Source organism: Tigriopus californicus, chromosome 2 (assembly GCF_007210705.1).
Source record: "Tigriopus californicus strain San Diego chromosome 2, Tcal_SD_v2.1, whole genome shotgun sequence".
NCBI lineage: Eukaryota > Metazoa > Arthropoda > Copepoda > Harpacticoida > Harpacticidae > Tigriopus > Tigriopus californicus.
The window spans coordinates 10,365,421-10,379,016 of NC_081441.1; the positions used below are offsets into that span (position 1 = coordinate 10,365,421).

At 38.0% G+C, this 13,596-nt stretch overlaps 1 protein-coding gene across 1 annotated transcript in view; it reads left to right on the top strand.

The window, feature by feature from the left end:
• The window catches only part of LOC131893246 (uncharacterized), a 36,003-nt gene that overhangs the window by 4,637 nt on the left and 17,770 nt on the right, over positions 1-13,596 (top strand). The gene's annotated exons all lie outside the window — the stretch shown is intronic.

A 13,596-nucleotide genomic window follows, 5' to 3' on the forward strand; every position in this document is an offset into this window, starting at 1 on the left:
AATGAACCATGTATAGTAAGAATAGATCCTTTAAAAAAAGCCAATCATCATTTACTTTTAACACAAACACAAGTAAACCAGCTTAATAATGCCAAGTCTGCTGGAACATCAAAAGATTTAAAGATATCCAAAACACAACTAGAGAAAAATGGAGGGTTTATTATAACAATACCAACATTATTGGCAGGCATTGGTGCTGCAGCAAGTATGGCCGGTGCAGCTGGTGGAATAGCAAAAGCAGTGAATGATAAAAAACATAATGACAAAATAGAATCTGAAGCCAAACGACATAATAAAAAAGTAGAAAATTTGCTTCAAGCAAGCGCAGGAAAGGGTGCTTATTTACCCAGAAAAACTGCTAAGGGTGTTTTTTTACCCAGGAGAAATTAAACCAAGGTTTGTCTAATCATGATATTATAAGGATTTTACAAAATGAAACAAGTTTTAAAGGATGTTTTATGCGAGATGAAAAACTACTTAAAGAAGGTTGCTTTATCTTAAACTTAGATGAGTTCACTGATCCTGGTACTCACTGGGTAGCTGTTTATAACAATGAATACTATGACTCTTTTGGATTACCACCTCCTAAATGTTTGGAAAAACGAGTAGATTGGTATAATGTAAGACAACATCAAAATACAAAAAGTAGCCTTTGCGGGTTGTATGCCTGCTTCTATATTCAATGTAGGAACCAAGGCATTACCCCCTATGATATATGTTATAAGAAACTTTTGGAAACACAGAAAAACAATAACTTAAATGCTCAGCTGTTATTTAAAAAATATGTCCAACCTTCCAAATAAATCTATTTACTGCCTTAGGTGTAGAAAGAAAACTTTATCTAGAAATGTCCAATTACATGAGCAAAATCGTCCAAAAGGGGGTGAAGGAAAGCAATACATTTTAAAAGGAATGTGTACAGTGTGCAACAGCAAACAATCACAGTTTGTTTCAGCGAGTGTGGGTCATGGTGTAGTAATGGGTCGTGGTGTAGTAAACAATTTATTGAACTCAAAATTGTTACCCGAATTGCATATACCAGGTCATAAATTTACTGGGCCGGGTACACAAGTTAAAGAAAGATTACTTAAGGGAGATGTTCCAGTAAATGAATTGGATAAAGCAGCTCAATTTCATGATATGGCTTATTCAATTTTCAAAGATACCAAAGATCGTCATGTTTTTGATAAAAAACTTCAGGATGAAGCATTTAATCTTGTGAAAAACTCAAGTACTTCTTTGAAAGATCGAGCTGAAGCAGGATTGGTAGGAGGTGTTATGCTTGCAAAACGAAAACTTGGTTTGGGTGTCAGACAAAAGAGGTAAAGGAAATTTTTAAATATTAAATTTATTACACAATGGTGTAATAAATTTTGCCGCTAATTTTGCACTAAACTTGAATACATTCAACAGGATAAGATGAAGGACAGGGAATACTGCAGTGAGTTCCATAAAATCCAGTTCCATGGCAAAAACAATTTTGGATACCATCACTATTTTCAATAATAAAACCTTCATTGTCACAGTGCTCAACAAGCGCAAAGCAGGTGCTGGAAAAAATAATTGCAAAAATAATGCAGCGCGAGGCGCAGCCGAGCATATTTATAAGTGCAAAGTTTCGTAAAATGTTCATTTTAAATTTGGTTACCTGAACTTTAAATTACTTTTGAATGATGCATGCTTGGCTGCACCTTACGCTGCATTGCTTCAAGAAAAGCCAATTTTTTCCCTTGTTCAATGAATTCAGCTTTCAGTGTATCTAAATTTCCTACAAGTTGTGATTTCGAACGAAGTTCTTCTTTTAGCGAATAATATTTTTCAAGTAATTTTAGCACTTCACTAAATTCCTCTTTGGTTATGTGCTGATGATTAAGATATTTTTGTATGATTTCGCTATTCATTGTTGCTGCTAACTGTACAAGCTTTGAATGCTTTTTCATTTTCTTCAGAGTTTTTTTGATCAAAAATACCTAGGAGTATGCCCATACATCCACTTGCCACACTTATGAATCCTAATGGAACAGTTGTAACAGCACCAACTCCGCTAACTAAACTACCTGCTGTGCAAGTTGCAGATATAACTGATGAGGAGTTGGCAGCCAATTGAGTGGTATACAAAGTTTTATGAAGTATTTTATATTTTTTATAAACTGTTTCATAATGTTTCTTTTCTTGTTTAAGTTCATTTAAAATATCATTTATTCTATTTAGGCGATATACTAAATCTAAATCTGTTGTATGCTCTGATGAGCGGAGTGTGGCATTGTTTTTATTTTCTAATAATGGGTATAGCGCTTGCGCGGTGTAGCTTGGTGCTGAAGCCTTTAACATTTGTGTTTCTTCTTTTTCAAGTGCCATTTTATGTTTATAACTATTGTGTTTAACTGATTTTGAGAACAAATCTGCCTGCCACCACATATTCAAACAGTTTAAATACAATTAAGTACAACTTATGTACAAATATATGCAACTTGTATACACTGAGATTCAATTCATATAGAAATTGTATTCAATTAGATACAATTTATTTACTTTGTTTTACATTTTGCAACAAATTTTCTTAATGAAATAAAATGCTAGCCAGAAATCGCGAAATCATGCATCAAAAAAGACGAGATTTCATTATTAGTGAACTAAACAATGGAATAAAAGTCTCTGAAATTGCCAAAACATTAAATCTTTGTAATGTAACTATTTATGGTGAAATCAAAGAAATTGAATTAGAACTAACACACAAAGACAATGAAAAAGAAGCCAAAAATATTATTCTTAAGATACAAAATAGGAAAAATGAAGCAAAAAACGCAAAATGAATTAATTGAATTCGCTGAAGTTGTTTATCAGGAAATGTTGGATAAAAAATATATTGGACTTTTAGTCATAATAATTATTATTACATTGTTATGGTTTGTGAATTATCAAAATCATTGTCAAAATCAAAAGATGGAAAAACTTGCAAAGCAAATTGATGAGTTAATGTATGCTGTGCAAAAGAAGAGCTACCTTACTTGAGAAATGAAACTTTGCAACAAAGTGCAAGTACATATTACACACCATTGAAATTGTATTTTTGTGCCGATTTCAAAAATATATTTAAAGGGTTATTTACTGACTGGGAGGATGGGTGATTCATGGCAGAATGTTCCTGCCAGTGCCATGGAAGTAAATAAGAAGGGAAGGCTGATGCGGGCCGTTTGGGCAGCAAAAACGGTCGCGTCTAGCAGGAGTCAGCTGCTTCTTCTCTGATTGTCGCAAGGAATATTTGTTGACAAAGCAACTTTCTACCTTAGAAAGAGAGAAGACGCTACTAAAAAAGAGACAAAAACAGACAAAAACTATATTTAAATTGCAATAAGGGCAAGATGATGGATATGGTTATAATATAAAAGTTGCATCTATCCAAGATACATTTGTCTTTGCAGTATAAAGCAACACAATGCCCATTTGAGCTGCATTTGGTTGCTTCAATAAGCCTGGAACTCAACATATGATGTTTTCTTTGTAGTCTAAAGCAACAATATGGCCATTAGGTTGCTTCAATAAGCCTGGAACTCAACATATGATGTTTTCTTTGTAGTCTAAAGCAACAATATGGCCATTAGGTTGCTTCAATAATCCTGGAACCAATCTTTGTACTCTAAAGCACACAATTTTCATTTGGGTTGCTCCCAAAAAGACTGAAAATATAAAATAAACCAAGGATTGCATTGAAATTACTAAGACAATATACATTCATACATAGTAGCCAAGACCAATGAAGACATATCTGAATTCTGGATATGCTACTAGAATGACATTGAAGAAGATTATATGTGTCCACTTTGCCAAGAAGTATTACAGTGGAGGATAAAGAGAAGAAATATTATGATAATGCTGCACTCTTAGCTAGAAAAGATAGAGGAGAATTGACTTGTGCAACTTAAGATGTTCTTGAAATGTATCTGGAGGCTGAGAGAGTGTTTTTCTATCTCATGTATGCAATTTCAAACAGCATCTCACTTCAGTGTAACATACAGCAAACGTTAATTGACCATTAAAACACTGGAGATCATTCAGGATAAGAAGAAATATGTATTCAATTAGCTTCATGAGCATGCTATAGACTTTGATCTAATCAATCACCATGTGTACAAACTGATCAAGACAGCTGCTTCCATTTACTGTAGACTTATTCAATTATTTCATCTTGAAAAAACAAGAAATGAGAAGCTACAAGTTGTTGGTTTGAGGCCATCTTTGTCAAAGATCATTCTTGAGTTGTACATCAATCTCATTAAACAACTAGTCAACTCATACATGGTTTTATAGACAGTTAATTGCTATATTTTATGTCTTATTATTGTATTCCTCCTATGATAGGTTGATTTGACAAGGTAGAAATGTTTTTTCCGCAGCTGAGCCTCTGATGACAACGTTTTCCCTTGCCATCAGCCTTCCCTTCTTATTTACTTCCATGGCCAGTGCCGGTTCCTGCTAATGGCGGCGGGCAAAGGAATACGGTATAGTAATAAATTCAAAATAATGGCAGAATGAGAGCCTAAACCGAAACATTTTATAAAATAAAATGTTTTGGTCCATAATAAAGTTTCTAAAAATTATTTTAGTAAAAACTGCTTCAGCTAGATATGATTATGTAATCTAGTGACTTCCTCGGCCCGGTTTACAATGACCGCATGAGCTGACAGCTTCCCTCAAAATAGCTAGAGAACAGATACGTCCAATAGCCGGTAAACAAAAAAATCTTGAAATGAACTAAATATTAGTGACAACATGACTCAGTACGATAATGTCATTCAGTACCAGAATCGTAATGATCAGAGGCTAGTGTTGGAATTGACACAACCGGAGGCTTACCTCCGCACGTTGATCGAAGATTTTGTGAGATTAGTTTACGGAGTTCAACTTCAGCGAGGAATTTACTGGCTGAGTTTCATAGACAAGAACAACACTGTGCAGTGGATCGACCCACATCGCAGCATAAGAGAAGCTTTTGTGTACGCACGTAGGTGCTTGAATGGACGTGCTGTTGTGACGTTGCAAGTATTTCAACTTTTCGTAAAGTTAGAGAAAAGCGAGTGTCATTTCTCTGACTTTAAGTGACGATTAAATCAAGATCAACCGACCGCAAGACGTAAGTTGTATTCAATGCTTCTTTAAAAAGCCGACTTTCAGAAATTTTCAAAACATAAAAATTAGAATTTGGTGATCTTCGCGAGCGAAGCGAGCATTTTTACACAGGCCCCCATCCATTAAAAGGTTGATTTGTCCACAAACTCTCATTTTATAACTACTGAGAGTCGGGCTACGATTTGAGCCCGTAAGAAAATCGTCACTCTTTACAACTTTAAATTCCAGTGATGGCAACCTGTTTTCACTCCAAGTGCTTTTTGCCCACATTCTTGCGCTAGCCAAGTTGGTATTATTGACTCAAGCCCTCAAATGTCTAAGGGAAATCTGTGGAAGTTATGAATGTGGATAGTCAGTTCTCATCCATGGGGTTTCTAGGATACCCGAGAAGGTTACAAAATCAGAGACTCATCATTCAGTCATTTATGGCAGATTGAGGAAAATCGATTCATGAATAATTCATTGCTTGAAATTAGAGTTCCTGGCCTGGAACAACTTGAGGTCCTTGGAGATGAAGACCTTTGCAAAGTACCAATGCTGTAACTTGATTTGAATATCTCACGGAAGTGTGGTCGAATTGAATTGACTTAATTGGACTGCATTCTGCCCTCAGGCACTTCACGTTTGAAAAATGCTGTATATTTATTAGTGATCCTAAAGAATCTTACCTTCAGTCGACCACCACCTTAACATCTCAGAAGTTCCCTTGTTCTACAGATGAACGTTTTAGACCCACCATGATCAGGTAAATTGGACAACATTCCCCCATAAATGGGCGTAAGTTGTCAGCTGCTAATCGCCCGTCCAAGGCTTATGGATTGATCAGGTTGTGTTTCCGCATAACTCATGTGCAGGCTCTATTTTAGGCATACTTTAGAAATAACCGACATTTTTATACAACTTTACCTCGTCATCATGACGTTGTTAGGTGAATCATCCACCTATCTCCTTTGTGTGGGATTAAATTGCTCCTTGCATGAGCTTGCCATCTGAATTCTTTGACAAAGAGAGAGAGGAAAAAATCCGACAGCTTGGTCTTCCTGATTGGAAAATTGACCCGAGTCGTCTTCTTTGTGACTTTTGGTGGTGGGATGTGACTTGAGAGAAAAACCTATCCATCAAGAGCGACGTTAAATCCTCGCCTCACAAAATGAATTGTGCTGAAAATAGGTATCTGGTTACTCTCGAGGAGAAACTCGTCGCCAGCTATTCGAATCAATTCACGGGATTGATTCATTACTTATACTTGAGCGTGGGGAAAACGCCATTTGAACAAGAATGCTGGATAACGTAGATAAATTCCGTAGAAAACGAAGAGACGAAACTTGAACCAAGTTTTTTGGGGGAAACCCAACCACAATCGTGAAATAAATAAGCCACCGTGCCACCATTTCAAATCATCCGATTTGGAGTAAATCGTTCTAATGATCACGATGCCCGGGATTCTCGTTGTGGCAATCGAAGAACGAGAATCCTCGGAACAATTTCCTCTCTGTGAATGACAAAAAAATTCGAAATCGGTCCAAGTACAATCTGGCAAGGCAGAGAGGAAGTCCTGACTAACACCTGTTGAAGGCCGTCAAATATGGCCCGAATCCATAATTCACATTAAAATCCCCCATCGGGATGCTCACTTAAATCGAAATAGCCCTGAAATCCTTGATCAAATTCAAGTATCGCATCCGGTGCTACTTCACTCGGGGAAACAGCGAAATATAGTAATCAATGAGAAACCTTGATGAATCAGCTTTTTGTTTTCCTTTAAAGCCACGATCCAGTCACATTTGAATATCCAAAATGGTAGTCCAGTCCATTTTTTATCCTTAACTAAAAGTGTGACAAACAAATATTATTCCTTAGAGTTTAAACGCTTCTTGCTTTGAGGTCTAACACGCTTGTAAATGCATGGGCCAAGAACCAACCTTGACAAAAAATATTCGTGGTGCATCAATCACGTTTTGTAAGTAGGCATTGGTACAGCTTTGTGAAAAAAGGGGAAAAAGTATTTGACCGTCCAAGAAGTCGCCAAGAGACTCACTCGTTATGGGATCAAAATGTCAGTCAACCCCTGATGTACACTTCAAGAACGCCATGTTGCATCTTCACATGTTCATGTGAAGCAAATTGAACCTTGGCACGCCTTCGTACATTAACCCAATGTCAGAATTCGATCCATGCCCCATCCTTTAGATGGTATTTGCATATGCACGGTTAAAAATCTTTCGCGAAGACCTCCATTCCGTGATTGGATCTCTTCACCTGCATTTTGAAGCGTTTTCCAATATCTCTTGCGTAGATTTCATACAATTAACAACCTGAGGTCACGACACAACGTAGTAATATTATAGAGATACTGGTTTTTTTTCACATCAGAATGGTCAGAGGTCGCCTTTGTATCGAAGAGAGGCGAAATATATCTTTTGAAAGACCTGCCAATACTCACAGGGTAACCAACGTTATTTTCCTTGTTAAAACGGAAGTAGGAATATTGTCCAAGGATGTTTGGATTGCAAAGCGGAAAGTTGAATAAAACAATAGGAACTTGCATAATTCGGAATTCGCAAACATGGCTATTCCAAGGACGTTTAACTCGTTACTGATGTTGACTCTTGGCCGTGTCTTGAGATTAAACCAACACGAATACATGAATTTGCCGTTTCTATTGCCAAAACAAACCAATGCTTGTCATGAATTTGTCGAATTCAGCCACAAGTCTTTTACAGCTTTATGGCTAAAACAAAACACTCTAACAATGGTATTGAGAAACATGTGATGAAGTATGATCGAGCCTTTTTGAAAAAAAAAACCACCTCAATGGAATCAATCTGTTTACCAAGACATGATTACTAATTACAACAAATTTATTACAAACTGACAACAATTGCTAACCCATCAACTCAGCGGGTATTGGGAAGTAGATCCCGGAAACATTCATTAACTAATTCAAAAGATATCTTGAAAGAAAAGACGCATAAACCATTGATAACTAGAGACAGCGTCTTGGCCTGTTTTTTTGTTCATATTTGGACTAGATTAGCCAGCTTGTATTTCGTCACGCTTGAGCTCGGTTAATAACTTGTTGTCAGCTAAGAGTGGCACGCTTTGGATCCGACATAATCTCGAATTACCGTGTAAACGTCAAGCCAATTTGTAATTTTGATAAACTGCAATGATATTCCTTTTGTACACCTTGAAAATACTTCTTGAATAACGGCGTCTTGTCTTAACTTGCCTAGATTTTTGGTAGTGCTGATTCCTCCATTCCAAATCCAGAAACCACTTACTTCACCCTCCTTCTTTTGCGGTTATTGGCAAAACAGGAACAACTACCAACAGTGAACTCAAAATGTTGCCAGAAGGAAAACGGCGTTTTTTTGGCCAGTCAACCTCTAACTATAGCCATTAAAACACACTTTCACAAGGGAGATTCAATGTTCAAATCTGGGATAGCTATCGTATTTTACCACGTGGATACCTTTCGTACTGTACGTACATAGAGTGGGATTCTTCTATCCTGAGAACGTTGGTCCCTTGATGCCTCCAAAGAAACTGATCTGCGTCACTCATCTTCATATTTTTCTGCCTGTCATTAGGCTCATGATGAAAGGTAAAGATAAGTGTTGTTAAAACGTTTCAAGAAGCCAAGGAGCTCCTCAAAGGGTCCCCCACCTCTCGTACAAAGCACCACTTTCTCATTGCTCATTCACTTAATTATCAAAGCCTGAGATGATGCATGGCATGGAAGTATCTCTGGGTTAATTGAGATCAAAGTCATGCGGAATCCACTCCTGAGGAGTTCAGCCGAATCATTTCGTTGCAAACCCTTTTGGATTAGAAGCAATCACTGCACTGCCAGCGAGCGCCCTAGTTTGTCCCCAGCCAAAAAAATCAAAGAACCATGTTATTTGGAAACTTTCCACTCCCCTTCAAATCTCTTTCCCTGTGTCTCTCCGGCTGTCTTTGGTGCCCTTCTGGGCGTGAACATGATGGTTTTCTGACGATTAGAAACTGATGAAGACATATTCTTATGTTTGATTTTCTTGACGTGCTCTTCCAATACACGTGGATCGCATTGGCGTGCCAAGTTTTCAAGTTATCAAATTATACTTCAGGGCCTCTAAAGCTAGCTAGCACACTTCACTTGCACAAGCTCTCAAACGGTCGGCAATTCACTATAATTTCCGACAATGTTCACATTCCAAATGGACCTTGTGTTTGAACAAAATATGCCGAAGGACGAAGAACTCAATAAAGGGACTGTTTTACAACTCTCCAATAATCTAAATGCGTTCTTTCCATGGTGACCCAAATTGACTGATGCTCTCAGGATCTTAGATTTCAATCTCGACCTACTGAAGATTGGCTTTTTGTAAACGGTGCGACTGACTGAATGACTGGCATTTGGGGATGGACAAAAGAAGATGGCTCAATTTGGCAACTGGGTGTAGCTAAAACCTCAATGGAATCAATGACTGTAAAAGAGCAGTTAGGAATCAGCCCAGGGAAACTGGAAACTTGCATATATTTGAGACGTGGGAAGATTCACTCAACATGGCTCGTAAATTGATCGCTTCAAGGGATCGTCAAAAATTTGTTATGCTTGAAAGCGATGATCCATTTTGGCGTCACCCCCACGATTGAGTGAATTTCCCACCAGGAGGATCGAAAAAGAAAGTAAGTAAATATAGCTCGTGACCGCTAACACTCGACAAATCAGTGAAATCATCCAAACTTGGCAACGATCCTTGCCATTGAGTTTCTCTTTGGCGTTGGTGTTTTCATCCAACGGATTCTTGAACTTTCCGAAATGAACCCTTATTGAGGTAGTGGTGGTAGTAAAGAGAGTAGTTTAGAGAACTAGGGAATTGAAAGTGAGCCACTCTGGGATTGAGGGAGATTGCTTCATATTTCAAAATAGTAGAAACGGAATCTTGCGGAGATCCCCATCTCCTTGGTGGTACATGTTATCGAAACAACCAGCGATAGTAGAAGTAGCTTCTGAAGTTCAGGCCATCAAGGAAGTTATGAACAATTTCTGGAAAATAGTTTTTTTTTCTCTTTTCTTTTCGCCGAAGCGATGCAGAAGACACACCAAGAATGAGAGAAGACTTACCTGAGAATAAGAGGATTTTCTCCTAAAATTGTTTTAGCCGTTGTATCTTCGTCTCATTTCCAGACGAAGAAGTGAGAACAATACAAGAGAATATGTTGGCGATGATGATGATAATGATGATACTAAACACGTCTTGGAAACAATTTAGATTTTTTTCAATTGACTCTTAAAGCAAGACAGGTTTCTCCGGAAGTTATTGTGCCAAAAGAATTATGAGGCGTTGGGAAAGAGGGGATTTTGAAATGGATTGTCTTCTGACGCATTTGTTGCGTACCTGGTGGATGCTTGAATCATTTGATTTATAGCCTTCGCTTGTACCTGGCTCAACATTAACCACATCAAGCAATTTGGATCTAACCGCAAAGCTTGCAATGTGGTCATGATATTGAAGGAAACTTGAAGCCGTTTAGGGATAGGCGAGTGTGTTGAAATAAATTAAACAACAACAAAGAAGATGTTGGAGACTAAGATTTAAATCAAAACACTGAGAACAACTTTAACCTTGGGTTTTTCTTTTTGATACGAAAAGTTAAAAAAATCATCTCTAACTTGTTGCAGTGTGGAGTTAGAGGGTAACAAATGTGGTCGTTTCATTTTCAAGGCATAGCACGCTACTCGCATTTTTCACCAATCCCCACTAATGAGCTTCTCGATATTGGATCTCCCCAGGACTAAATTGTTGTTACAAAGCTTAACGCGTAATAATAACCATTCTCTGTTTGGATCTCGCTCAGCAGGATGGTTGAGTAAATGCTCCGAAACTACTTCTGAGTACCTTACAAGAAGCCAATTCGCCTGATACAGCTTTTCAACCAATTTTGGAAACTAATAACAAACGCTCAATCTTTCCATCACTCCTGTCATCATTGGACGTTAATCCAGGAGGCGCCTTCATTGGAATGTTGGCCAGCTTTATTTATGTTGTCCCACGTATCTGTCGGAAATGCATTCTAATCTTCAAGCCAAATCGACACTTTTACAAATCGAGCATCAGAGTAGATTATGTCAACAAAAAAACCTTAAAAGTAAGGAATTCTTGAGCTATTGTACACATGTGTTGAGAGTCTATCCCATTTGGATTCTGGCAGAGCTTTGGCGAAGTGATTAGGTGTGTCAAATGAGAGTGACCTATTTTCGATTAATCTTACCTTTGTCTCCGAGTTCAGTATCTACAAGGCAACAATGGTACATCAAGTGAAAGAGAAATTGAAAATTTCATTTCCTTGAGCCAATGATTGGGCTGTTCTTTTGATCTGGGCAAAGATTGAAAATGAGTAACTGAGCTATGGGATCTGGATAAATTTCGAGAATTTTTTTTCGCATTGCACTATTTAGCTGTTAACTGCAAATGGATATGATGGGGAGTCGCCTAGAAAGTTTTGGGGGCTGTTTCAAGAGAAGTAACGGGTTCCGAACATACTTGGCCAAATTATATTTGACCCTTCAACTAACAATCCAGAGGCCTGTTTTTTAAGGCTCTTACTTATCTCAGAGTTAAGGGGGTTGGACGTTAACCGGTATGAAAAGACATTCGCCAAGCTGGTGAACGGATGCTCATTCTGGATAACGTCCAAGCCCTAACTCAAAGGTACAAAGGTTTAAAAAACTCGCCTCAGGTTCAGACTACATTGAGATTTTGTGAAGCATGTGTAAATTGCTTGATAGTCCTTTGTTTGGCCAGCAAGGCTAAATCTGAACCTGTTTTACCCGAAATTGAATGAAATTGCTTCACTGTATGCATAATGAGAGGAATACAGAATTACCGCTATCTGCAAAGCTTTGGAAATATTTGATTGCTTGGAAAAAGTTGTGGAGGCGTTCAAGCATCATCCCATATTTGCAGTACGCCATACTTTATGGGTGAATTAACACATTGTTTAGATGTCATTAGTAAATATCATTTTCCTGTTTTCAGGTATGCTTCCATGTCTAAACCCAAATTTAGAGGAAACTGTTAAATAATGCAAAGCTGAGTTCCTTTAACAAGATTTGACGTCGTGGTATAGTGAATTTCACTTCCTCATTAACCTTGAATCATCATTCTGAGAAACTAATTAAGGCACTGAATTAACTCTTTTACTAGTCACCGCACTTACTCCTGATTCATTTCCCTGTGATTAACGCGCCATTTTCTGCCCGTCCTCACCGTCCGCAGAGCGGCAAAGGCCAAGATCAAGGTGACCAAAACTTGAAACGCTACTAATCGCTCACATTTGTAAACTAGGAATAAGTTTCCCATGAGTTGCCAACCCCCACAAACGCAAAAAGTGTAATAGTCTGTGGTCCAAGGAGATATCCTTGCGAATAAAGCATAGTCGTTAAGCAAATATTGGCCAAGGCACTATTAATTGAAGTTGAATGTGTGTCCTTTAAAGGTTGGTTAGAAGACAACAATGACAAACTCGATTCGGAGTGTATCCATAAAACCGGGTTGATGCAAATATAGGTCATCATAATGGGAACTTGTCAAGTCATCCTTCGGTTTGTTTGTTCTGTTGAGACAGAATATTTCCGCAGATGCTAGCCCACTGTCATCCATGTAGTGATATCAGCGCAAAAAACACAGCTCTGTCTTTGGAAAGGTCTTATCCTGACACTGCTGATATTTCCAGCAATCAAAATGAAATCAAGGAAAATGTTTACCAATTAGCAACTGATACACCATATCAAACCCTTGAAATCGCTTCCTCCTGTTCATTCAATGTTTCAAGGCTGTTTTTGTCTTTTATTTAGTGTCACCCTGTTTTCAAACATAAACAGGGGATAGAGTACTAAAACTTGTTGATTTTTAGCCCGTCTCAGATAAATTGGATGGCAAATTGCTTGTTGAATCCCCACCTTGTGCTCTCGAATTCCATTTTTCAAATGTGACATCCTCGGCATGACAGTTTTATGATATTTCAATGTCAAGAACGTCATCTCAATTTTGGAATACAAAACACGGGATTACGCAAGCAAGCCAAACAACTGGAGCTCGGTGGGGATTTAAAAACCCTTCAAATTCGCCTATAAACCGCTACAAAAGACTTCTAATCGAGCAATATTTCACATTGCCACTCAATGAGGGGATTACTTGCTCCTCGAAACATATTCCTGACATTTGAAGTGGTATTAATGAGTTTAGATGTGCGGATTCAAATGCTAGGTTCGAACCCCATCATCATCTCAAGTAGTAGAAATATATGGCCATGCACTTTGAGATTTGACTGCAATATCATTAGAACTCATCAGACATTCATTAATTCCTCCCACTCGACCCACATGCAACCCCCTTGGAAATCTAAAACTTTACCGCCAACTCTCAAATTGGAGATTATCCGGCGTGAGCGTCATCGACCTTCAAGGTTTCGAAAATG